The sequence below is a fragment of the Coturnix japonica genome, chromosome 3, assembly GCF_054131305.1.
Source record: "Coturnix japonica strain WE chromosome 3, WE-NBRP24, whole genome shotgun sequence".
Classification (NCBI taxonomy): domain Eukaryota; kingdom Metazoa; phylum Chordata; class Aves; order Galliformes; family Phasianidae; genus Coturnix; species Coturnix japonica.
In genome coordinates, this window is record NC_140665.1 from 100,178,649 (window position 1) to 100,205,157 (window position 26,509).

General features: G+C 43.3%; 1 protein-coding gene across 50 annotated transcripts in view; it reads left to right on the plus strand.

Annotated features, from left to right (window-relative positions):
• Positions 1-26,509, plus strand: part of HMBOX1 (homeobox containing 1) — a 101,381-nt gene that overhangs the window by 14,529 nt on the left and 60,343 nt on the right. The gene's annotated exons all lie outside the window — the stretch shown is intronic.

Genomic DNA, 26,509 nt, shown 5'->3' on the forward strand with positions numbered 1-26,509 from the left:
AACTGAGCCTGCTGTCCTTTAGAAAACAGAGTTTGTTTTCTGACCTGTTGGTGCCTTTTTGTTGTGGTGTGAGTGCTGTTTGTCATTTCCCTCCCTCATAAGCTGTCTGCAGTGTATACACCTTTATACCTTGTTGGATCATGCTCTGTCTCAATACTGTATTTTCTGAAACCCCTTTTTTCTGTAAAAATGCGATGGTGTGAGCCTATTTTCTTGGCTACAGTGGTCTTTCTAAGAGAGTTTCTAGTCTTGAGTAAGGATATTCACCAAGGATATTCACCTTTCCTCCCCTCCCAGTATGTATTTGACAGTCTCAGAGCTTTGGAGCATGGCTGCCTCTCAGTTTACCCAAGGCATCGCTTCTATACAGGATATGTGCAAACACACAGTTTCTAACACAGTACAGCAGTGCTGACTCTTTAACTGAGGGAAAAGGAACCAGAAACTGCTGGGAATTATATTTGCATCCCTGTTTGCGTGAGGCTGCTAACGGTTCTAATAGAAATGTATTGGAAATGGATTTTCTTAACCCAAAATGAGCAGCTTGCTTGAGTTAACTCATAGAATAACTCATAGGATCACACAAGGTTGGTAAGGACCTACAAGATCATCTAGTCCAACCGTCCTCCCTTTCCCATACCTACAGAAAACCACTAAGCCATCTCTCCTAGCTCCCTATCCAGACACTAGAGTTCTGCTACTGCTGCTGATTTCTATCCAAAGGTTTCTGTTTTACAGCTGTGGTATTAAAAATTCATGGGGCAGCTTGAGATCAAAGCAAATATATATTCTCTTTACTGTGTAAGCTGGGACATATGCATTGCACCAATTTGTTTTATGTAGGTGTTGTTCTCCTAGCGGAGGCAGGCAGCCTTTAGGTTATCTGTGACCTGAGATGTGGGGTGTATCCCAGTGGTTGCTGATGGGCTGCTTCTCTGTTGCCTTCCTTAGGTCAAATCTTCAACGCTGCAATTCATGTTTCTTGGTTAGTTTGGTGTGTTTTTTTGCATGCTCCTTCAGTGTGTATGTGTTCCACATAAAAGGAGCTCCCAATGGTGTGCTGGAGCACTGCCTTGCGCTTCAGGTTAGGCCTGAGAACATGGCTATTTTAACCTGCCTTGCAGTTAGGGCTTCAGGCTGGAGGCTGTTTCCAGGAAGGGGATGGTCTGTCTGTGTGTGTTTGCTCATTGCTGAGAACAAAGCAGCCCTGCTCTAGGTATTACAGGAGCAATCTCCTGATAAGGGCCTTCTGTTCATTCATATTTCTTTGCTCAATAACTTCCTCTTGCCTTCCTTTCCCACCTTGCCACACGTACTTCAGAGCACATGAAAGAAAGCAAACTGTCAATACCAGAATCTTCTTTTCAAACCCTTAGGTGTTTTTTTCCTTTCTGTCAGTTTTAAGAATCGTTGGATAATATGTTGATTTCCTTTCCCACCTTGCCAACACAGAGGATCTCACTTTTGCAGAGAAAACCATATGGATGTGAACCTTGACTGCCCTGGTTCAATAACACAGCAAAATACCTTGCAGTCCCATGGTTTCTGAAGGGTGGTGCTTGCTCGATTTGAGGTATCTCTTTGAGATCCATTCATACCAGTTTTATTCCACTTCCAACGTGCCCTGGTGGGCTGGTTTTTATGCGCTCTGTTGCCTTTGGTCTGTGGGGTTTGTGTTGTGCATGTCCTGGGTATAGCTGAGCCCAGTGTGCTGTTACTTTAAACCACTGATAAAAGGAAGGGGGAGGGAGGGGAGGCAAAAATCTGAAAAGCTGCTAGATCTTAAAGATTAATCAGCCCGGCTTAAATAGCAGGCAGGGCTACAATCATTCTTTTCTACACATTGTTTCCTTTCATTCTGCTCTTGCAATGTTGTTTCTCCAGGGGAAGATTTCAAGCTGCATAAGACTGTTCTTGTATTAATGTCAGGATGGAGGCTGAGATTATTTGTGTGAATATGTATGAACAGTTACATTACCTGGAGTTAGTCCCATTCTTTCTTGCTGGGTGGAATTGTGGCTTTATGTGGTACAATTCTTTATCTATTTCTCTGTTTCTACACATCTGTGTGTGTATTTACAGTCTCTTACTTGTGCATTTGAGCTTCCATCCCAAATGAAAGAGTGATAGGGACTCGCTGGCCTGTGTACATGAAAAGAACAGTCCTACTTGTAAATATTCTGGAGAATATGCAATAGTACAGCAAGTCCTTTCCTAATGTTGATGCAGTTATCTAACTGGTTAGCATTGGCTTTTTTTTCCCATGTAAATAGTGTATGTTGCTATGCCCGAGGTCTGCTTCTTACACACTTATAATGCACGAACAACTCCTTCAGCTTTTGCAGCGACAAAAGAAATTATGTGGGTAACCTGGAAGATGGGCAAGGAATAGTGTAAAGAAGAGGCACTTCCTATGGCAGGTCGGTCCCCTGGCAAGGGCTTCACTTGTAGATCTATTTCCTACCAGCTGCTCATCCTCATCTTCACTCTCCGCATGGTTTCCTCTGTTCATGTGCAGTCTTCTTAATATTTTGAATTAAGAATAACTTTTACTGAAAGAGTTAATGGTTTTATGACTCTAAATTCATGCAGGTGGTTGAGGGTTACAAGGTGGCCCATGGTTTTGCCTTGAGAAAGCTGGATTGTTTTATCTTAGGGTTAAGAAAGATGAACTTAAACCATTATAGGCCAAAGGAAAGGCTGTGGATAGCAGGCAGGTTTTGTAGCACTTTGTAGGCAGCTGGCAGATCTCTTTGGGTGCAGCCTTGGTGTCTCTATCTGTAAGGAATGGCTTTTGCCACCACCCAGGGCTGTAATGAGAATTGATAGCTTTCCTTGAGCTCTATTGCTTGGAATAATATATGTGTGACTTGTAACTGAGAATGCGTGTTCATTTATTGAATAGTGTTTGATACCAGATCAGAGCTTTCGTGTAGGGAAGCCAATAGCTTCTTCTTTGTCTTTTTTAATCTCACACCATCAGAAGTGAATGTGGTGAAACGTTGGGGAGGTGAGGAGCAGTGGGTGGAGTTGGTTGGTGGTGTTTGGGGCTTTGTTCAAACAGTTTGACTGCTGGGAAGGGTTCAATTCCTGGTCATTACAAGGTGGTTATTAGATCAACTGCAAAGCAAGGGATGATATGTAAGAAGGAAAAACCTGCTTTTCCAGCATCTACTGTCCTGTTGCTTCCCTAGCTGTGATTTTTGGGGGTACCATTTCTTTCTCTCTCTGTATTTTTGCTGAACAGCTCCAGGCATCATGTGGAACAATTAGTGCTTCTCTTCTCATGCCTAACATCTTAAAGAGACTGTCTTAAAGGCAACAATAAATGCTCTGGTAATAATGCAGACTAAACTGTACTTAAAAGAAGTCTGTATCCATCACTCTGATATACTGAAATAGCAATCTGCTGATTTGATGTCAGGATGATGAATTATGACCTTTTTATTATTTATTTTAAGGTTTGGTTGCAGACTTTATAAAAACAAAGTGTGTCTGGTTCTGGCTGCAAGGTTTATCGAATGGTCGGGAGAAGCATTTTAGATGTGGAGCACAATTGGTGATTTGTGCATATAAATATGCAAACAAATGCATTTACATCTACTTACAATTTATATTTGTCTACATAGGGAACGTACAATGTATAAAATTACTGCCAGGTGTAAATCACTCTTATATCTTATTGATGTGCATGGTACTGGCTGGAGGTCAAGACATGGTTGGCACCTTGTTGTATATGGCAGCTCCTGCAGGTAGAAGGACAAGTTTAAGTTGGTGGGAGGCAATTTGGGTTGCTGGTGGAACAGCACTGGTCATGTCAGCTTGCAGGAACTACAGGTTCATATGGAAGCAGATCTGGATGAGAAAGTTGCACATCACTGGTCATTTGTTTTAAACTAAACTCAGGGAAATGACTCTTTGATTGGCCAAAGTTCGAGTTAGTCATCTGCTCTGTTTGACCCTATGGGTGCTCAATAGCTTTGGTGCTCTAGGTTGGCTTGTGGTGGTGTTGATGGCTTATCTTGGTGTCTTGATTGGCTCAAGGTCTGATATAAAATACCATCAATTGCCTTCTCTTATTCCCCATTCAGGCTAAAACTTCCCGTCACTGAGTAAATGTTTCCCTAAAACTATTGATGCTGCGTTTGCAGCTTCCTAGAATGGCAGTAATCATCTCTGCCTGATCAAAGCCTGGTTTAATTCTTAGAAACAACTTACTAGAACTGGCTGAGCATTTCCTCCATGTCCTGTGTGATACAAGAATGTGGTCTGGTTGTTGTTGTTTGTTCCTTCATAAAGGATGAGTGCTTTTGTTTGTTTGAATTTGTATCTCATAGAAAGAGATTTTAACCTCTGTAAAGCCTTCACTAGGAGAGTGGTTAGGCCCTGGAACAGGCTGCCCAGGGAGGTTGTGGATGCCCCGTCCTTGGAGGTGTTCAAGGCCAGGTTGGATGGGGCCCTGGGCAGCAGGGGCTGGTATTAAATGTGGAGGTTGGTGGCCCTGCCTGTGGCGGGGGGTTGGAGCTTCATGATCTTTGAGGTCCCTTCCAACCTGGGCCATTCTGCGATGAGGCAGGCAGTGCCTTTGTGTTGGAATCCCTGGAGAGTTAATTGTGGCAGACCTGTTGTGTGTAGGTGTAAATATTCATAACCTGTTTGTCTGATCTGTTATGTTCCTCCAAGCCATTGTGCTGCCCTATAAGTGTGTCACACAGGGGTGTATCAACCCAAGGATGGCTTTGAAGGATGCTGTTTGTACCAGTGTGTCAATTGTCACAGCTAGCACTGTGGCACAGGGATCGATTTAAATCAAAGTGGCTTAAATAGCAGGCTGCAAACTTTGGGTTGAATAACTGAACTTAGTTTTGCACATGTATTTCTTGCTTATTGTAAAAGAAGAGTAGAGTTGTGTTGATAACTTCCAGTTCCCTGGCAGGTGTTACAAAAACCCAACCGACTGCATTACCTCCCATACACTTACTACATGCTGAATTAGAAAGCAGTTAGTTCTCCTCATATTTCCCAGCTGACTTTTATGTAGCAATCATGTCAAGTTACATTTGGATGGAAATTGGGGTTCAGTTGACAGCGCAGTTTTGCTTGGCTTTATGGCTATTGTGTCAAAATACAGATTTTCTTTAAAAATCAACTCATTAAATGCAGTGAGTTTTGACTGCGAAAGGTAAATTTCACTTAATTTCTTGTTACCTTGCCCTTCAGAAACACAGAGCTGGCAGAGCTCATCAGCTCGCTTTTAAATGAGGAATAAAAATAAAACGAGAAACTGTTTTTCCTGCTTTTTGAATTCCCAACTGGTGTCTCAACTTTGAAATCTGGGCTCATTGAACTGCGCTAAATAAGCAAAGTTAAAAAGAAAATGTTTGTTCTTTTGTACTCTCAGGCAAGGATACTGCTTGAAAGATGGGCTGGCATTCAATCAAACACTAGTTCTGGTGCTTACCAAGTGACTTCCACCAGTTCACCGGCTTGATATTCCTTTTCCTTTGTGAAATGTTTGCAAAACGTGTATCCTACTCGCTTTGTTAATGCGTTTAATATCGGACTCCTTGGTTACGTGGTGCTGTGCTCCATGGGAGAGGATCTACATCGGGGAGTCTGGTGACTGGGCCAACTGGTAACGGCTTTGAGGGTGGGTTTAGACTAGATATTAAGAAGCAACTCTTCATTATGAGGGCAGTGAGGACTGACTGAAGCTACATGGAGAGCTGTGGGTGCTCCATTGCTGGCAGTGACTGAGGCCGTGGGTGGCCATGGGCTGGGGGAGCTGACCCTGCCCACAGCAGGGGTTGGGACTGGGCAGGATTTGAAGTCCCTTCTAACTCAGTCTGTTCTGGGATTCCATGGTGGATACATCCCCTGTTGTGCGGCATTGTCAGGCCTTTGGGAGAAGGCACTGCACCCAAGGGTTCATATTTGTGACCTAGGAGTTGACCCAGAAAAGAGCACATAACAGGCAACACACTGAGGAGAGTGCTCTTAAGATAGCGTCTATGTGAAGTCCTTCAGCTGTTTTAATGATAGCATTTTGTTTGTTTTCTTCTCTTGTGCCTACCCTGTACGGATGAATGTCAGTGAAGGAACTGCTTAACTTGCCTCTGTGGAAGGTTCATGGCCGGATGCTGGCCGGGGAGCAGGGCTCTCTGCCTGCTATTTTCAGCTTGTTTATCTTTTCAGATAATGCTTGCCCTGGCATCATTCATAGTGCTCCTTTAACTTCTAAAGGCTTTAAATGCAAGGTAAACATAGAGCATCTCCTCCTACTGACTCCTTTCTAGCTCACGTGGGCTATTTAAGATGGCAGCGGTGGATCCTTTTACTGACAAAGCAGTGGGTCTTGAGTGGATGGAGAAGCTGCAGCAAGGAAGTGCTAAAATTGGAACTAGTGCACAGCATAAGAAATGGTTTGAGCTCCGCTGAAGGCAAGATAGGAAAGTCGCCCTGCAATTGCTGGAGCAGGAGCTCAGTTTGCAAAATAAGCATTCTTAACAGATGCAACTTCTGTGCAGAAGTTAAAAATAAATTGGAAGGAATAGGGAGGAAAAAACAACAACACAAATTTGGGCAACAAATCCAGGTATCTGTTTGTGGCGGCTCAGTTTGTGAGTGTGCTGAAGAACGAGGTTCTGAAATGTTGAAGCAGGAAATGTCTATGTGCCACGATAGTTTCATTTTATCTCCTCTTAAAATATTAACTTTTCTACTCCTGTGTCTGGACTGTTTTCCTTCCTAAAATGATTAAGCTTCGTCTGCTTCTTACAATGCTCAGGGTGAAAAATGGCGGTCTGTTATCTACAGGGATTTGAGGGTACACAGATGTAGGGAGAGCTCTGTTTAGTGACTGTGTATTGGGGATATCGCTTAAGCAGTGATACCCAGAACACTGCAGTGTGCTGGTAATGCTGCTAAATCCACTGACTGCTGAGTGGGAGAGCCCACCTGGGGCCCTGCATTCTCAGACGCAGAGCTGTTGTAGAGCTGTGCCATCACACAGAATCACAGAATGACCCGGGTTGGAAGGGACCTTAAGGATCATGTAGTTCCAACCCCCCTGCCTGGCAGGGCCACCAAACATACACCTTTACTAGATCAGGTTGCCTAGGGCCCCGTCCAACCTGGCCTTGAACACCTCCAAGGACGGGGCATCCACAACCTCACTGGGCAGCCTGTTCCAGGGCCTAACCACTCTCCTAGTGATGATCTTTGAAGTGAAGTACTGCAATGTTTGAAGCGAACATATATTGAAATCAGATCAAAATGACCACGTTAGTTATTAGCTTTGGGCTTCACAATGTGGTTTTAAAAGAGTAGTAATCTTCATACTCTGAATATTATCTTGTTTTTCTGTATACACATAGAAAAGCACTCAATGTTTACTCTTCATTTTTGAGAGTTGTATGTTGTGTGAAGCGTTAGGCATGGACAGCATCTTCTGAGTTCTTGGTTGCAGATTGCTCTGCTGTCCCGGCACACTTGATCAGTCTTAAATAGAACTTGTAAATCATGAGATCCAAGTTCCCTGAACGTCCTCATCTCATTCCAGTTTCTCCAACATTTCCTTTTCCTGAATGCGAGGATGCAGGAAGAAGGCGAAAGCATGGAGGTATTTTGAAGGGCAGTTTGCAAGAGAATTGAGGCAGTATCAGAATCACCTGGAAGGTCACATACAGGGGTAGGGGGAAGCGAAGCAAAATTATTGCAGCTGGTGTTGATCTATGAGCATTTTGGACAAAGCTCTCACACACAGGCTGCTTTTTGGGCAGAGCTGTGAGTTGGACTCGGTGATCCTTGAGGGTCTCTTCTATCTCAGGATATCCTGTGACATCAGAAATACTGAGTATAGGCAACGCTGAACTAAGTCAGGTTGAACTGGAGGGTGAAACCTTCCCCGAGCACAGGCACTGGGAGGTGGTAGCTAATGATTCAGTTGCCTTTAGAAAAGGCGGTTTTTCTTTAATGAAGCGGACCCTACGCTATGTTAATCCATGCTTTGCTCCAGTGATCAATGCAGGAAAACAGCATGCTGTGAAAATTTACCACTGTAGATCAATAGCCCCTCGCTACCCAACTGTATTAAAGATAATTGATGGGCTGAGGGGATCTTGTAAACACTTGTTTGTCCTATCAGCAGGTTTGCTTATGTGTTTGACAGGAAGGATGGCTGCAGAGCTGCTGTCAGCTGGAAACGTATGTCTGGTTTTACTGCAGAATGTGCCTTTATTTGTCTTTCAGGCCACTTCGAATGTGATAAGACATCAGTAATGAAATGAAGCAGTTGATAACAGATTTTATATATTTTTTTTTAGAATAAAAACAACCAAAAAAGCCACCCTTATTAATATTGGGTGAATCAAGATTTGAAGAAACATCCAACTGGCTTTGGCTCCAAGATGGTGTTTTAAGGGATAAACGATCAAGGTTATGCAAATGAGTGAATTGATCAAAACTGGTGATTTAAATCACTGATTTACATCTGCGAGAGGGAGCTTTGATTTAAATCATCGATTTTCATCTTGTTTTAGGATTGTACTTTCATTATTTTCCTAAAGACAGGTTGATTTCCATTGGCTGGTAACTATTTGAGGCAGGTTTATTTGCAAACAAGCCAAGCTCTTAAGTTAATTTCTTAATTTTTTGCTTTGGGCAGGAGGGGGAATGCTTGACTAACAGGGTAAGTGGGGCAGGAATGTGTCTTTAGGCAGGAACATAATTGAACTAATCCTTATTTAAGTTCCTAGTTCTTATATTTTCCAGAAATGGCAAACAAACTGTACAGATAAGGATTGACACTGGAAGTGAAAAACCAAACCTCGCTGCTCTGCAATTTGTGTTTAAATGTAGCTGTCTTAAAATGCCAGTTAAAAACAAAAAGGAGGAAAACATCTTAAAAATGTTTAACGCTTTAAAACCGATTCATTAGACAAAGAAAGCATTATGTACAGCTAATGAACTGAACTGTTTCTGGATACTGTGTCCTTCAAGGTTTCAAAGTGAATACAGATATTTTCAGAGCAGTTTTTCATTGGTGAATGCAATCTAGTTTGGTAATTGAGGTGGAAGGTGTGTTAAGCTGCCTTTCAGCATGGAATACAGACTGAATTTCTTTTCCCCCCCACTCTGAAGGACTTCACCTTTTCTATTTTTGTTGTTGTGGGTTGGGTTTGTTTTGTTTCTAATGTAGTGTCTGCCCATTGCAGACAACGGGGGCCCCCAGCACAGGAAGGACACAGAGCTTTTGGAATGGATCCAGAGGAGGGCCACTAAGATGGTCAGAGGGCTGGAGCACCTCTCCTATGAGGAAAGGTTGAGGGAACTGGGATTGTTCAGATTGGAGAAGGCTGTGGGGAGACCTCATTGTGGCCTTCCAGCACTTGAAGGGAGCGTATGAACAGGAGGAGAAATGGCTGTTTATGAGGGTGGGCAGGACAAGGGGGAATAGTTTGAAACTGAGACAGGGGAGGTTTAGGTTGGATCTTAGGAGGAAGTTTTTCCCCCAGAGGGTGGTGACGCACTGGAACAGGTTGCCCAAGGAGGCTGTGGATGCCCCATCCCTGCAGGCATTCAAGGCCAGGCTGAATGTGGCTCTGGGCAGCCTGGGCTGCTGGTTGGAGACCCTGCACACAGCAGGGGGTTGAAAGTGGATGATCATTGTGGTCCTTTTTAACCCATAGAATAATCATTCTATGTGATTCTATGATTCTATGAGAGGCTGAAGTGCTTTTGTCACTGTTGAAGTTCACAAGGTGAAGGATGCAAGCAGACACAGCTTCAGTCTTCTCTGTGACTGCAAACAAAGGGCTTTCACACTTCTGTGTTCTGTCCCTAAGTCAGACGACTTATTATTGAAGCCCTCGAGCAATTATAATGAAGATGAAATAAGAATAGATGAGAGATTCTATTATATTTATTTCATTAAAATTGATGGTACGATGACAGTTTGGTCTCAGTTCTAAAGAGCACCTTAATTCCTTTGGTAATTAACTGTTTGCTTATTGCACTGCATCCTCAGGCACTGCATAAAATTCACGGCTAGGATGAAAGACTGCAGTTGTGAAGCTCCTGATGCCTTCCCATCTTCCTGTGCAGCACCAGGCCTGCTCTGATGCTTCTTACAGAGCAGCACACTTACACTGCTGAAGGACCAGATCCGTGTTTGAAGCTACGGAGCAGGGCCTTGCTTTTTCCTTGGCAAAAATACATTCTTCAGAATGTATTCTCCTTTCGTACCACCTTAAAACAAATGCCTTCCCGTGTTGATTTAGCTGCATTCTGTTGTAAGGTGTGCTGTACTGTAAATCAAGGAGAAAAGTGAAGTCTCAACGTCGTGTCACTCAGTTTTGCCTGAGTTCTGCATTGTCAGGTCATTCATCTGCTGCTGTTGGTGATGCTGTGATAAATACCCTCCATCGTTCAGGTGACTTGCTGCTGGAAGTGAAAAGAATAATACCCTCACCAGGCGTTCCTTACGTGTTAAGCTTTGTTTAATAAGCTAGAAAATACTTGCTGTTTCTGGTGGAATAAATGACATGAGTGCGAAGTGCTGTTGCTGTTTGGTTCTGTAAGGTGGTAGGAGGAAGCAATGGGGTGTATGGTCTTAGGATCAACTGGAAACATCTGTTCCTACATCCTTGGGTACTTCGCTTGCCAAGAGATGTTCAAACCCAATGTGAAAGTTTGCCGTTAGGAGTTCGTTTTCTGTGTGTACTGTAGGGACTACAATCAGTGGTTGAGCTAAATTTCAGCAACAAATGAATGGGAAGCAAGTAATTTCTAGCTGTGCTGGAGTTTTAGAATAACTCTTTTGCAGAGTCTTAATATTCTGGTTGCTCTTCCCTGAGTTGATGTCGGCTTTTCCTGCCAGTAGCTTCATCTCAATGCAGCAATAGTTATCTGTGAGTCAAAGTGATCCTGCAATAAAAGAGCCTTCTTAATCAAAGATGGTAAAGTCGGAGACAGTCAGTGCTTTCAGCGTTGGCATCCTGTTCTGCTAAGGCAATCCCACGTAGGAGGAAGACAGACACAAAAAGTGATTTGGCTGTAATGCAGCAAAACAAATTCTGGCCAAATTGTGGACTTGGAGTTAATGGGTACACAGTGTTACTCTGCAAGCCTCTGTAAGCCTGACTGGAAATCATGGTGAGCATTGTAGTCTGTTAACTACTTAGACTGTTTCGTTATTTCATGTTTGACTTCAGCTAGTGAAAAATGGGGCACTTTCACGTCTTATATTTCAAAAATAAAAACATTTTAAGAATATTAGAAGTAAATCTCGCTAGATTGCTTTAGAGCAGCCATAAGGCTGTGATCTAATCCATTTATATGTATGCATGTGTCATCCCCTCTCTTCCTCAGCCAACTGGATGTTGACTTACGGTGTCAGTTTTCTCCTTGCAGATGTAGAGCTGAGGCTGTTCTGCCGTAACTTGTTTTACAATACATTCACGCGCTCTGCCTCATGGAATGGCCGTACATAAATTGTGCCCAGGCCATTTAAGAACATAATATCCTTGCTGGGTCAGACTGACGGTCAGACCAGCCTGGTATCCGATCTCTGATTACCGTAACAGTGCTGCCTGCAGAAATTCAGCCCATTCCCTGCAGCTGAAGGGGGTTTGATACTGCAGGCAGAACCTGCTCATGGCTTCAGCATTATGGCTTATGACTGATGAAGTTCAGGCTGTCAGATGTCCCATTTCTGCCCTTCCTGCCTCTCTCTCTGGTCTGAGTTTTCTCTCTGAGCCTCCTTTGCCTGACCTGGTTTTCTGCAGCCCATCTGCTGGTCTGCTCTTCTCAGCAAGGCCTCGTGCTGGTTCTGTCACAGCTAAGAGTGGCTCCAAACTCCACGAGTTAGCAGACTCCATACCTAACCAGGTTGGTATTTTTGGTTTGTTCATTTGTGGCCAAGAGAGTTATAATCCTAAGTCCTAGTTTAACGTGTACAAGGCATGAGTAGTCATTGAAAACTAACTGGTGTTTGTTGTTTCCATCCACAAACATACAAAAATAAAAGAAGAATTAGGGTAAGAATTAAACCACAATTTAACGTAGCAAATGAGTTGATTCTGCATTAAGGCTATGGGATACATTTATTCACTTTTCTTTTCTCAGCTTTTCTTCTGCTCTCTATTATTTGACTCGAGGAACTGGAGCTTAAAGAAAAGCAAATGCTAACTGTGACTGTGAGGGCAGTGAGAGGATCGCTGAGATGTTTTACTTTCTGATTTGGCTGCTAAAGAAAGACTTTAAAAGACTCCAAACTGTCAAAGTTATCTCACTTCCATTTTTCTTTTTCACATCCTTAAATGGTTCAGTTGTCACAAGTCTGTGGTGTGAGCTGCAGGGAGTCAACCAGCTCTTAAACTCCTTCTGTGATCCAGGTATTGACCCTGAAGGGAAAAAGCACAACCTCCTTCAACTTCTGGAGGCAGTTTGCTACACACAGCTTTGATAAAGTGTGTAGTGCAGTCCACCAAGTGGGGACAGGGTGACAGTGTGGTCTTCACATTCTGGTCTGGTTATTGGGCTGGCTTTATATATTGAGCTGCACTGATGGAGGGGAAGGACAGCTTCTACTGACACAGTAATATTGCACAGGAGACAGTGTTGACATAGTGAAGTAAGAAATCCTTCTCTGTTCTTGTTCTCCGGTTTCTGTAGAAGTAGCAATAAAAGCACCTTTATGTTACCATAAAGTAACAGGGAGGAGGTTATACTAATATAATATAATGTAATTTTCTAGAGCAAAGAGTCCCGAGTTTGAGGCTTAGGTAACATTGGGCCATAACTTCTCTCACTCCATTTGCTTGCTAAGATCTTAAAAGAGTTTTGTGAGGTTTCCAAATGAGTGTCATCTTATCCCTACTGCTGTCACCGTGTGTGCAGTGTGACATGGTGTGCACTAAGCTCTCTGCTTTGTTGTTTTTAATACAAAGTGAATTCATTTTGATGGCAGATGGTTCATAGCTGCTGCATCCAGTACATTTGCATTCACTTACATCCCAAAAAAGGTTAAGAAAAGTGGAAAGCGAAGAAGACTTGGAGAAGTTCATGGTCTCTAAGCAGCCTCAGAGGCTGCTGATTGGTTTTCTTCTCTAGAGGATCATGCAGCACTTTGCTGCTGGAATTGTGGAAAGCCTTTCAGGAGTTCTTTCAATTATGTGACTAACTCAGTTATGGGAATCTATCCCTTTACAGCGGTAAGCCAGGCTCAAGTGTGGGGTTAAAATGGCTTAAGACATGGTATCCTTGTGCAGACAGAGGCAGGCTTTGATGTAGCTGGTAAGTCTGCAGTACATTATCAACGGGATGTAAAGAATCATGAAGGTTTGCCTAAAAAATTGACATTAAAAGTATTCCTTTATGTAAACCGGTATTTTGGATAATATTCTTAGAACGAACTGTAAAAAGAGAGAAAAAAAAATAATCATCCTACTGTCTCCTGTGCTTGGCAGCAGAATTGTTAGTCAGCAAGAATGTGCAGAACTTTGTGAAAAATTGTTTTTTAGATAATTGCTTGTTGCAGACTGTCTAGAGGAACTCACATTTTATTTTTGGCATATTGCATTAAACAGTAGCTTTTATATTTTAGGACTGATGCGTTGATTTATGTATCCTCCAGTCCTCTGGTGGAGGTCCAATTTTCCAAGCTTGAATGCTCATGTTGAGTAACTTGTTTCCAAACTTCCAGTTCTTAGATGAGAAGATATTACCTTTGCATCTCAAAGCAGAAGGGTAAGATGAGCCTGGGGGGCCTGAAAGCCTTCATCGGAATAGCCCCTCATCTATTGTGAGGCCCCATCTGCAGTACTGAGTCCAGGCCTGGGGCCTGCAGTGCAAGAAAGACACAGAGCTCTTAAAATTGATTCAGAAGAGGCTGGTAAGGTGATCAGAGGGGCTGGAGCAGCTCTACTGTGAGGAAAGCTCGAGGGAATTGGGAGTGTTCAGCTTGGAGAAGAGAAGGCTCTGGGGAGACCTCATTGTGGCCTTCCAGCATTTGAAGGGAGTGTATAAACAGGAGGGGGAACAGCTGTTTGTGAGGTTGGGCAGTGATAGGACAAGGGGGAATGGTTTGAAACTGAGACGGGAGGTTTAGGTTGGATCTTAGGAGGAAGCTTTTCACGCAGAGGGTGGTGACGCACTGGAACAGGTTGCCCAAGGAGGCTGTGGATGCCCCATCCCTGCAGGCATTCAAGGCCAGGCTGGATGTGGCTCTGGGCAGCCTGGGCTGCTGGTTGGTGGCCCTGCACACAGCAGGGGGTTGGAACCAGATGATCATTGTGGTTTTTCAATCATTTCAATCCAGGCCGTTCTATGATTCTGTGAATGACTTAATGTTAATTCCCCTTTGGATTTTGGTGTGTATACCTTTGTGTGGATTAAATTTACATCTGAGGAACACGCGCACTTAGGGAAGGCCATCTAAATTCTCATCATCAAATTCCAAATAATGCGTGAATTAAGAGCCCCTTTTTCTTTTGTTGTTCTTAAAACTATAGGCTAAAAGAGCAGCTTACTGCTGGCGTTGCCATTTGTTGATATCACCAGCACATGGTCAGTCATCTCAGGGGCCTTTCTGAATTTCTACTGTTAGAAACCATCTAAGCAATTCATCTTGCAACAGCCCTTTGCTGAAAGCAGAAGGACAGGAGGGGGAAGGTGTAGTTCCCACCTGTGATAACCAAACTATGCCTCTTAACGCATTTTTGGGAGGGCTCTGCCTCACCATCAGGTGGACCACAGCTGGCAATAGAGAAGGCAGAATTATAACAGAAAATGTTATGACTTTTTTAATCAATAACCACCTGAGCGTTAATTCATGCCTGAATTACACAAGTGTGTGGAGCTGTGAGGATACTGGGTTTGGTTTTTTTTCTAACAGCTCTTTTTTGAGTGGGGGGGCTGAATGGAATGAGGTGAATAGACTCCGTATAGTTCAGGTTTAAAATAACTTGTGTTTACACAAAAATATTTAAATATAAATAAAGGAAACCTCTGGAAATCTGCATGTTGAGTTATAAAGTCTCTGCCCTGATCCTTGAAAATATGGTTGTAGCCTGGAGAGGGAGCAGCAGAAAGAAGCGTCTAGAAATGATGAAAGTCAGGGATGGAATAATTCTTCAGCTGGTTTCTGTTCCTTGTGTTATCGCTGTGCAACAGCGTGGTCTGCAGCTTTGAAGGCAAGTCAGCCCTGCTCTGGGTTAATGCCTTTTGAGCTGCTGTGTGAGCTGGTGGGTGCCTGACCCATTTGGAAGGGAGCGAGTGGATACGTTGAGAGACCATGTGTGTGGGGAGCTGGGTTCAACTCCAAGAAAACACTTGTGTAAATGGTTTAGGAAATAAGTAGTGTTGTGTCAGGTAGCTCTTTAACTAAGGGGGGCTGTAGGTTGACAAGAAAGGATTCACACAAACCGTGGTTGTGCTGTCTGGGGAGCAAAGGAGGGAATGTGAACAGTGAATGAAAGTTTAACCTGCTAGATAGATTTTGCCATTCCATGCTGCTTCCCCTGGCTTCAGACTGGCCACCGGGTTTGGACTAAGAATAACTGTGGCTTGGTTCAGAAACTACAGCAGATTAAACATTTTCTGCTTATTTCTGCAAAAGGAAAAGCTCCACGATCAATCAACTGCAAGAATAAATTGATGGCAACCCTGCCTGTCTTCAATATGATTTCTGTCTGATTCCCCCCACCTCTCTGCTCGCTGTGTCTCTCAGTTAACAAGTTTCCTCCAGAAGTTGCATGTATTCTCTTGCATGATGCTTGAAGAAAGAAGCAAGTGCAAATGGCGTACGTAATGGTAGCCATAACTGCAGCCTTTGCTGCCAGTGACAGCTATAGTTATATATGGGACACATACATTCTAGCAGATGCTTCCCGTTTAAACCACACTGGTTTCAGCACAGACCAAATTTAGGATCTAAGCACGGTGACCATAGCACTCAAAATCTCTAATTCCATCTTCTGCCATTTGCTGTCTTTCTCAAATGCTCAGCGAGACTTTTTTTTTTCTAGTCGTTCTATGGAACAGCTTTGATTTTTCTCACTTTGTGGTTATTTTAAGCTTCAGAAAACAATACGAACGTACTCTTCTTTCCTTCCCCTCCTCTTTCCTCTGCGCTTTTATGGAAGCGGAATCTGTGTAGATAAAGCACAGTTGATCTGTTAGGGATTACTGTTTCTCAGTTATTCTTTTGCTCTTGCATATCACGCCTTTATGTAGAAGAATATTTAAAGGTGCCGTGTAGAACAGTGAGATGAAAGCTGCTTTGTGCATTGAAGAATTCTGGTGTCGCAGGAGTCCACTTGTTCTCCCGTAACTTCTTTTTTTTTTTTTTTAAGCTAAAGTTTATTTAAAGTGAATTTTAGTGCTTATAAAAGCTGCTGGCTTTTGACAGCCTTGAAGGCTGAAAGGCCGTCCCCACAGGTGGCGGCAGCAGCACTGTGCCCTGGTATTCAGGGCACAAGTGTAGGGATCAGAAGATCCACGTTCTGTTCTCATCTTTATCACAGGTGACCTTGAGCCAAGTAGCGTGTTGCTGCGGCTCACTTATCTTGGAGGATATTACCCCAGCTCGTAAGGACGTTGTAAAGATTCGCTTCTCTCTTAGGAAAGATAATACAAGGATAAAAACTTCTTGCTTTGTCATCAAGGCACTGAGCTCGGTTCGAGTCTCCCAGAGGTGAGAGTAAATGGTTTTCATGAGATGATATTACCAGCACCCTGCTGAATGTCTCAGAATAACTGATAGTGCTTTTGACCAAAACTATACTGGAACTGGTTTTATACAGGCCCAAGAGGACCATAGGATGCTCTTGGTGTATCCTACATGAAATCACAGCCACATTCCTGGAGAGTCGAGCTGGGTCTTTCTGGAGACTCACTTAATGTGGGGTTGTATGTCAAGCAGTGGTCAGTATTAGACAATTAACACACCTATCCAACTTGCAAAGCTATTCATGTAATTAAGCACAAGAGGAGTTTTCTTTTTGACCCTTTCAGGCTATCAGCTTGATTCCCAGAAGCTTCAGATTTAATTACCCGTATCATCACAACATGCATAGCCACAGATTTTATTAATGACTCTCAAGTTATCAAATCCTCTTTGAAGCGGAGGCGATTCCCAGCCAGCAGGTCCTTTCACACATCAGCTCCAGGAGCAGCGAATCCCACAGGTTGGTGCTGCACCTCTTGTGTCCTTTTTTTGGATGGCAGGCCTGGCTCATCCATCTTGCTGCACCCAATTTTCCTGCTCATTTACCAGCCTGCAGAAATACTCTGTAGCTCTGTCATCAGATTCAGGTCTTCTTGCCTTTAAGACAGCAGCTGAGCTGAAGTTTTGCCATTCGCTGAGCCTGTTTTTATGACCTTTACACCTGTTTCAGACTCCTCCTGCTCACTGGCTCACTTTGGTTCCTGTCCCTGCAATGTTCTTTAATCCATTTCAGTTCCTTTTCTCTGGATGATGCTTTACGACTTTGTAAATCAGTCTGAGTGATACAAAATCAAATGCTTTCCTGAGATACTGATAACTTATGTCCACTGTTTCACTCTTGTCTAACCTAACGATTTGGTCGTATAATAAAAAGGATTTCAGCAGATTTGTCAGGCATGACCTTCCTTTTATGAATCTGTACTGGATGTCCTCTACTAAATTATGCATTTCTAAATGTTCTGCAATTTTGGCTTTTATCAACACTTCCAATATATCCCCACAGCTGAAGCTGGATTTCCTGCTCTAGGAGAATTCAGCAGAACTGTCACAGCCCAGCAGAGCTGATTCACTTGTCAGTGTTAGATTCTTGGTATTAGATTCTTGATATTGGGACTAGCATTCTGTTTGGTATAGCTCTGCGAACACTGTGCTTTCTGGATATGACCAGCTCCCTGTTTACAGCTCACATGTGAAATGAATTGCCAATTCCCAGCCTGGTCACAGGTAAAGAGGCTTTAGAGCAGTGCCTTGGTCATGATTTGGTTCCAAGCTTGCTGAATAATTTCGTTCAAGATTGTGGAGGTTAGTTCACCTCTCTGTGCACCTGTTTGGTTTTCTGGCCTGTTTCCTAAAGAGTATTTCACATTGCAGGCTTGCATTGTATTTTTGTCTGAATATATATGTGGGGGGAGAAGAGGCAACGAGAAAGAAAGGAGACTCAAATCCTTCAAGTGTTCTTCCTTAAAGCCCTTACGCTTTTTACCTCCTTTGAACGTATAGCTTGCCACTTGGGCTATGGTTCCAAATATGGATTTCTCTTGGAGGTATGTTCTGACCCACCTACTTTGCACTGCAGATATATTTAGAAAAGTTTTGCTGTAATAAACCTACAGAGCTGTCCCAAAGCTTCCTATGTCATCTGTGCTTCTGCCTACCTCCTTCCCAGTTACCTTGCGTGCGTCACCAGCCACCTGCCAGAGTTCTGCATCTGTGGTCAAGGCTTTCTTTCACTGACATGCTTCAGTTTCAGGACTAGGTTGAGCACAGAGGCTAAACGGCCCCGTCTGCACTGTGTGATGCTCTGGTGAGTGCAGCTTGCCTAAACCTGGGTTAATTCCTCTGTGTCTGCAGCAAAGCTCCTGAGTTTCAGGAGAAGATTGCATCAGTTCAATTGGAGACATTCAGGGCCTCAAGGTAAGGGGATTTTGTGTTTTTAAGCAAAATGCACAAGCATCTACATACTGCTTTCCATCAAGCCTGGCTAGTGCCAGACAAAGGTACTTCTCAGCTGGGTTAGATTGAGAGCAGCACAAGAGGTTCCTATGTTGCATTGTGGTGATGCAGCAAACCTTCTTGGGGTATGTCTCAAAGTCCACTTTTTTGACCTAAGCCAAGCCTTGAGTGCAAGAAGTGCCAGGATACTGGTTGGGTATGGGTAAGGGTCTGCCCATATCTGCTGCTTATTGCAGGAGGGAATTGCCAAGCTAAAGGGATGTTTAAGTTACAACAAAATGACTGGAGGTGCTGCGTTTAATGGGCTGGATTTTCTTTAGAAGGCCAGATTCTGTCTCCCTCCTCTGTTCTTCCTGTAAGATGTCATTCAGGATGGCTTCAAAGTGCAAAAAATAAATAAATAAAGCAAGTAAACCTGCGTCGAGTGAATCATTTGCACTAAATTTAAACCACTTATTATGGGGAGGGAAAAAAAAACCTGACATGGATTACAGGTTTAGCAAGCATGAGCACATATTTCAGCATGTATTGCTGTATTTATTGTTGCCAAACTACTGATTTCTTGGAATTCTGCTGTTATCACTGTTAAGCAGCGTTCCAGACAGTCACTCATATAAATCCCTGTTAATGTGTTAAGCAGAAGGAGGTCTTTGCAAAAATAATATTTAACCAACAAATGATCCTAATTTTGGTGATGCTCTCCCAGCTAGGGAGGAAATGTGTTTGCTGCCAGGGTATCCTGCTGGAGCATTGGGCTGATGTTTGCCTGGATGTTGTTGATATGGTCAGTACAAGTATCTGATCAGCAGATAAACTTCTGGTTGCTTTGGTTAGGTTGGCAGCTGGGGTGTAGGTTCTTCAGGTGAATATACAAGCATCTTGCTTTGAGCATTTTATGTATTCCTGTTGGATCCTGTAGTAGCAGTTTTCTGTGCCTGCCAAGCAGATTTGGGCACCTCAGGTTGTCCAATATACCGTGGAGTAATTCATTTCAGCAGGCCCGTGTGCTGGGGTGCTTTGTTGTGGCATTGTTATGGACATTACCATAACCACAGAAGTATGGGCTGCAGGTGAGTGTGGTGAAGAGCCTTGGTAAGCAGAAGCAACTCACACGGGACAATCAGTATCCAGCAATGGAGGGGTCCTTGCACTGTGCAGACATTGCTTGGCAATACAGGAGCTCGTTTAGGTCGGTGTATCCATCGCTACTACATCACTGTGTTCACAGCAGAAATCTGTTAAGGTAATTAGTGTTAACTGAGATCTTTTTTTGAATGAACCCCTTATTTATTGGATGCTTGGCCCAGACTTGGACTTAAATTTGGCAATTCCCCATCCACAGTGTTGTCCAGATTAACGTATATAACTGTATGTATCCAAAGAGTTCAAGATATAATCCGCACTGTTGGCATGCAAGATGCTTTAAATCTTGATTGTACGTTAGGATATGTCTTGCTCACTGGAGATTTATAGGAACTAGCTGGGTTTGGATTGCTCCTGTGCCTCTTTGTTCTTGCTTGCTGCCTTTCACCATGTAGTTACTGATTCTATGACAGCTTCTAATCTGTTGCAGACTGAAAGACCTTGGAACCGTTCTACTGAGAGCTGCCTCTCCTTAAGTTTTTCTGTCTTGATTGACCATCTCACTCATCCTCATCCATTTCAGAGCTCAGTTGAATTGCTCCAAAGGGATCAGTGATCTGTTTGGCCATTGAGACAGCAGTCTTTGTAGCAGCAGTTGGATGTGACAGACATGAGACTGTGGCGTTGTCACTCTCCTGCTATACAGATTGACTCCTCATTGTGACAGCAAGGCCAATTCATTTCTGATCCGTGATTCCAGACAAGTTTTATGATGTGCTTGGAGGGGGTAAAATACAGAAATTCGGTGTAGGTGCGTGGGACAAGAAGTTCTGAAACTCATTTATAAGCAATAATGAAAATGAAACCTGAGGTTCTCTGCTGGAATGTGTCTGGAGATGTATCTTGACACAGTTTCTGTTTCCAGCTGCCACTGAGGACAAAGCAACACTAAACTAGGCCTTTCTGCTGCAACTGCATTGCTTCTAATGCATCTATAAGTATTGTGGAATAGCTCGGGGTCCTTTCCAATGGGATACAGACCAACTCCTCTGTGTTCCTGGCAGCCTTGGGGGTGTTCAGAAAACTGTGGTTTTGTTACTCCAGTCTCTAGGGGGAGAAGATCATTGACTAATTTGCTTTGAAATGGAGCCTGGCCTCCGGCTTGCCATCTAGGCAATCCCACTCTGTTTGGTTAAGGGTTCTTTTCTTATGTGGGATTGGGAAGGGAAAAGGAAAAAGAAATACTGGCCTTTTGTTTTGTGGAGATCAACTACAGGGCATTTTGTGGAAGCAGTGGTTTACTTTCTTTTTTAAGTGCACCAACTGTTGCTTTCTTTATCACAAGATCGAGGCATGTGTTTTCTAAAGGGGAAAAGGCTTGTTTTGGTGGTTTCCCTTCAGTTAGCAGTCTGAGGAAGAAGAGGATCACATCAAAATTCTTTACAGTAAACCGGCACGGTGCTGCTCTTTTCCCTCACCATAATCTCCAAATAGTATTTGCTCTTACATAGCGTAGTGTAAAGGATTTGTTAAACCAACTCAGCCACAATTGCCCAGAGAGGTGGTGGAATTTCTCTTCTTGAAGAGAGAATTCAGAATCCATCTGGGGATGGTCCTGCGCACCCAGCTGTAGGTAGGGCTGCTGGAGCAGGGTAAGGTTGGAGGTGACCTCCTTGAGTCCCTTCCAACCTCAACCATCCTGTGGTTAGAGTGGCACAGGCTGTTCCTTAAGATAATGACTCTGCCATGGCATTTTGTGCCACGTTACTGTGTCAGAAGCCAATGTCCTCTGTGTAAGCTTGCAGCTTGAGGTAACCCAGAAGGAAACTGCAGCAGATGCAGCGGCTGCTGCGTTCAGCAATGGTTCTTGGCCACAGCTAATTGTGCACATACTTCCAGACCTGCCTCAGACTTTGCTCAGGATACAAATGACTGCGCTGACTAATCTAAAGTGATAATATTGAAGTAAATTCGAGCCTAGAGGCCTGAAAGACAACCCTTCATGTTGCAGTGCAGTGACCATGTGAAGCAGAATGCTGCACACTGCCAAGCCACAGTGCACGCTCAGGAGGTGACGGGTCTCAAAGAAGGTTCTTAACCTTGGCTTTCCAGGGCACAAATGTAACACGTCTTTGAGTCATATGGCAGAGTGTATTTTTTTCCTAATAGGCCTATTTTTGGAAAATGGGCTAGAGAGTCCTAGATTAGCTTTAGTATTTTGGATGCTAGTCCTACTTTTGTGCATGCACCCAGATGAATTTTCAGTTTTGATACAAATACGGTACGTGAAGTTTTAAAAGCATTGGATAAACAACAGCCTGTCTGAACATCTCCCAAAAGTAAAGGGCTCAGTGCTAGAAAAAAGGCTTAACAGGAGCTATTATCTGGAATCTGAAGCAATACATGTTCAAAGTAGACATCAAGTGAATGTTATTAATGGAGAGAGTGATGATCAACCATTAGAATGAACTGCTGAGAGCGATGGCTTCTTGGTCTCTTGCTGTCTGTGAGCAAGATGGCAAGTTGACTTTTGGACATAGTGAAGCCAGTAACAAATTTGTTGTTCTTTACACTGGCTTTAGGATAGAGAAAGTGAAGCAACTTGAATGCAATGGTCCATGCTTATAGACACGTATGTATGCATGTGTGCAGACATGTGTGGTAGACCCGACAGTTCCTACTATCTGTCTTCTAAGTAAAGGATTTCAATTTTGACATTTCCTTTTATGTCTAGGTGAGGGATGGTTTGCAACCATACACAGCATTTGGAATCTGCCTTTAGTATGAGCTTAGAAGTGAGGCTGAATTTGCTCCTTTTCTTTCACCATGCGGCAAACCAGGTGTATGAATAGGTTGAAACTGGTTGTCCAGCATTTCAATAGCAGGTAGCACAGTGGCATGGGGCCTGTGTCCTCAGGCAGACATCTCTGATACTATCTGTGGTTGGGAGCCAAGAATTTAGGCCCTCTGCTCATGTTTTATTTGTGACAAAATGGTGGTGTCCCCCTTTCTCAAGGACAGAAAGCTTTTAATTTATTTGTAACGCTCTTTTTAAGAACTTACCAAGGAAGGTATTAGTGAAATACAAAGTGCTGGTGTTATTTTTTACTATGTGACTCACTCCGAAATTAAAAAGGAAAATCAATTGCTTTTCCAAATAGGTTACATGAGCCTCATCTTTACCAAGTGACTTCCTCCTTGCTTCTGCAGAGTGCTGTGGATGAGGGTGAACTGTACTTCAAAACATCTAATTGCATACAGTGAGGAACGAAGAAAACTGAAGTGGATCCCAAGAATATATTAAAAATCTAAACTAAAATGAGAATGATTTCATGTCAAGTGAGACAAATGCAGAGTTGATACTCCACTGCTTCACACATCCACTTGTCCTTGGCACTGAGAAAATGAGATTTTTAATATCTGAAAAACAGAATGCCACTAAGGCTCATCCATTGTAAATTTAAGCTTCCTTTATAGCAACTTAAGCCAGGGACAAGATTGTTCATTACATCTGATTCTACAACTGTGGCCATGATTTCCATATTAATATTGAATTTTTTATTATTTGTTCCAGAAAGGAATGGAACTGGTAGTGTTTTCCCTGTGTTAGCAGATAAATTATTTAATGAATAATGCGAAAAGGGCAAAGGTTTGTGAGTTCTTACTTGCATATCAACTACAGCTTGTGGTGACACCTGTTCTGCTGCTGTGTGTTGTTGCTTTGGTTTGTGCTGAAGGAGGTAAAGAGAGAGTGATAATTTGAAGAACATTGCTTGCAGTTGCCCTGCTCTAGGATGAATTTTTCCCTAAAATTATAGGTGATGGGTTGCTTGTTATTTGTCTGATGAACCCTGAATCAGAAAACCATTTCAGCAATCTTTATGTGGGTGCAGGGGAGGGAGAGTGCTTCAGTGCCACTGAACTTCAGACCAAAGACTGTAACCCTTCTCAGTAGCTGTCATTCTGTTCTGGCATCAGACATAGGAAACACTGGTTTCCTCTCCTCTCTCTTTAACCCCATTTGCTTTCACAACTCCAGCTGCCAAGGCAGACCTTGGGGCTCCCTGACTATAGAATCATAGAATGGTTTGGGTTTGGAAGGAACCTTTAAGTTCATCCAGTTCCAATCCCCTGCTATCGCCAGGGACACCTCCCTCTAGCCCAGGTTGCTCATCCAGCCTGGCCTGGGATGCCTTGAGGGTAGGGGGAGCATCCACAGCCAACTTGTCAAACTGACCTAAATTATAATCTGGCTTTGCTGTGACAATTTGTGATTGCAGCCACACTGTAGCACTGCTGCCTCAAACAAAGCAAAAACTGAGAGTTTCTTTTATTTACTTGTGAACACTCTTATTGTTTATTTCTGCTCTATCATCCCCTTTATCTGCACTTAGAGATCTGGAGTATCTTGGAAAAGTTCCTTCTCCCTCCTCCATTCACATCCCAAATCTGGGCTGCATCCTAAAAGCTTTTCATTTATAACATCTGAAGCCTGCACCACTTTTTTTCCTCTTCCATTAGTATCACTAAAATCATTGTCCTGCCTTTGTCATCTCACACCTGAATTACTGCAGCCTTTTCTTTGGCTCTGTCGTGTTCCAGTTTTAATTCTGCGTTTCATGGTGATGGAAAGTGATCTTTTTTTCCTTTGTGAGTTTTTTTGCCTTTGGTTCTTCCACACTCCTCACCCTCAAAGCGAGTCTTTCTCTGAAGGATTCAGTTCTCTATCGCGAGCCTCTCCGACCTTCAGAAAGTTTGTATCTATTTAAATTTAATTTCTTCCTCTTTGGAAAACAAACCAGTTCTCTCTATTAAACTCAACATTTGGCAATAAGTCAACTGCATGATCTCATATTTTTCTGTGACTGCTTCACAGAAAATGCTTTAAATGCTGCTAAGAGATTTAATGGAGAAGTGTCTAGTGGTGCTGAGCCGTCTTGAAAGGTTTGGGGGTGACTGACTTTAGGGACCTGCCAGTTTGTCTTTTCCATCCATCAATTCTCCAGTAATGTGGTTTCTTTCTGAGGCCGTGCACAGCATGACCTGTGGTCTGCTGGAATTGTCCATCACATCTGATATTGCTCTTGGCATCTTGCTCTTATGGAGGAGGAATAAGGCAACTCAAAACCTAGATGTGGGCCAAGGGAATTGCAGTTGCCACCAAAAAAGGGCAAAGACTATTAGTAATCGGGGACTCCTTCCTGGAAGGCACTGAGGGCCCCATTTTCCACCCAATTAACATCCTAGAGAGGTCTGCTGTCTTCCAAGGGCATGTATCAGAGATGTTAAGAAGACTATCACACCTGATGAAACAAGGTGACTACTGTCTGCTTGTTGTCATTCAGGCAGGGCTATGAGAGACTCCAGTGGGGAAACTACATAATATTAAAAGGGACTTTGCATCCCTTGGAAAAATGCTAAAGAGATTGGGAGCACACGTAGTGTTGTTGTCTGTCCTCTTAACCGGTGGCTGGGTCCTGGTGGTACATTATGGGTTTTGGGTTGAGGGGATGGAGTCGGGATCAAGGTTTTAGGTACTATGATCTGGAGCAGGATGTTGAGAGACCAGATGTGTGGGCATTGGATGGAATGCAGCTGAGTGTTCTGAGGAGCAAGCAGGCTGCATTGATTACTGGAGCTTTAAACTAGATTCAGTGAGGGAAAGGGATGGAGTTTCTTGTGACAGAGCAGGGCCTGGTAATAGCTGCTTTTTTAGTAATCTGTGGAGAAAAGCCTCTCAGTTGTCGAATTGGATCTTGCAAGGACTTCTCAGAGAGGAAATAATTGCCAAAAGCCCAGCTTAAGCCTTCCTGCATCCTCTAGAGATACCTGCATCCTCTGCTTCCCTAAAGTGTTTTATACCAATGCATGCAGCATGGAAATAAACAAAAACAACTAGAGATCTGCACACAGCCATGGGGCTGTGATCTCACTGCGATCTCAGAGACATGGTGGGACAGCTTACATGACTGGAATGCTGTCATGGATGGCCATGGCCTCTTTAGGAAGGACAGGCTGGCGAGGTGAGGTGGTGAAGATGCTCTTTATGTGAGAGAGCAACTAGAATGTATTGAGCTCCACTTGGGGGTGAATCAGGGATCTCCTTGGAGTCCAGTAGAGGGCCACAAAGATGATGAAGGGCCTGGAGCGTCTCCGTGTGAGGGAAGACTGAGTAACCTGGGTCTGTTCAGCATGGGGAAAAGAAGACTGAGGGAGAGATCTGATCATATAAATATCTGAAGGGAGGTGGGAGGCAAATGGATGAGGCCAGGCTTTTCACAGTCTATATTTGTGCAGTGAGCTCTTGTCTAGAATAGGTGCAGATCTTCCCCAAAGCTGTTAGCAAATCGTGTGGTGCGGCAGAGGAAGAGCCATGCTGTAGCATCTAGACCATGCTTAACAATGAGAGCAGCCAACATGTATTCATCCACAAATCCTGGGTGCTGATATTACGGACAATTACAGAGCAGAATAAATTATTCAGTGTACTTCCCCTTATTGCTCAAGTCACTTGCTTTCTATTCCAGCTCACATTCACCTGTAGTCTGAAGTGTAAATATTTTCTCATGTTCTTCCTACGTCTACCTGGATGTAACATCCTCCCTTTTTCTTTCCTAATGGTTAATACTTTGACTTCTGAAGTACTTTTCAGTCTGTTAGTTTATGAAGAAAGACGTCAGCAGCGCTAGCTGAAGAAACTTCTATTAGGTCATTCCTTTTCAGAACATAGTACCTGTCTTCTAA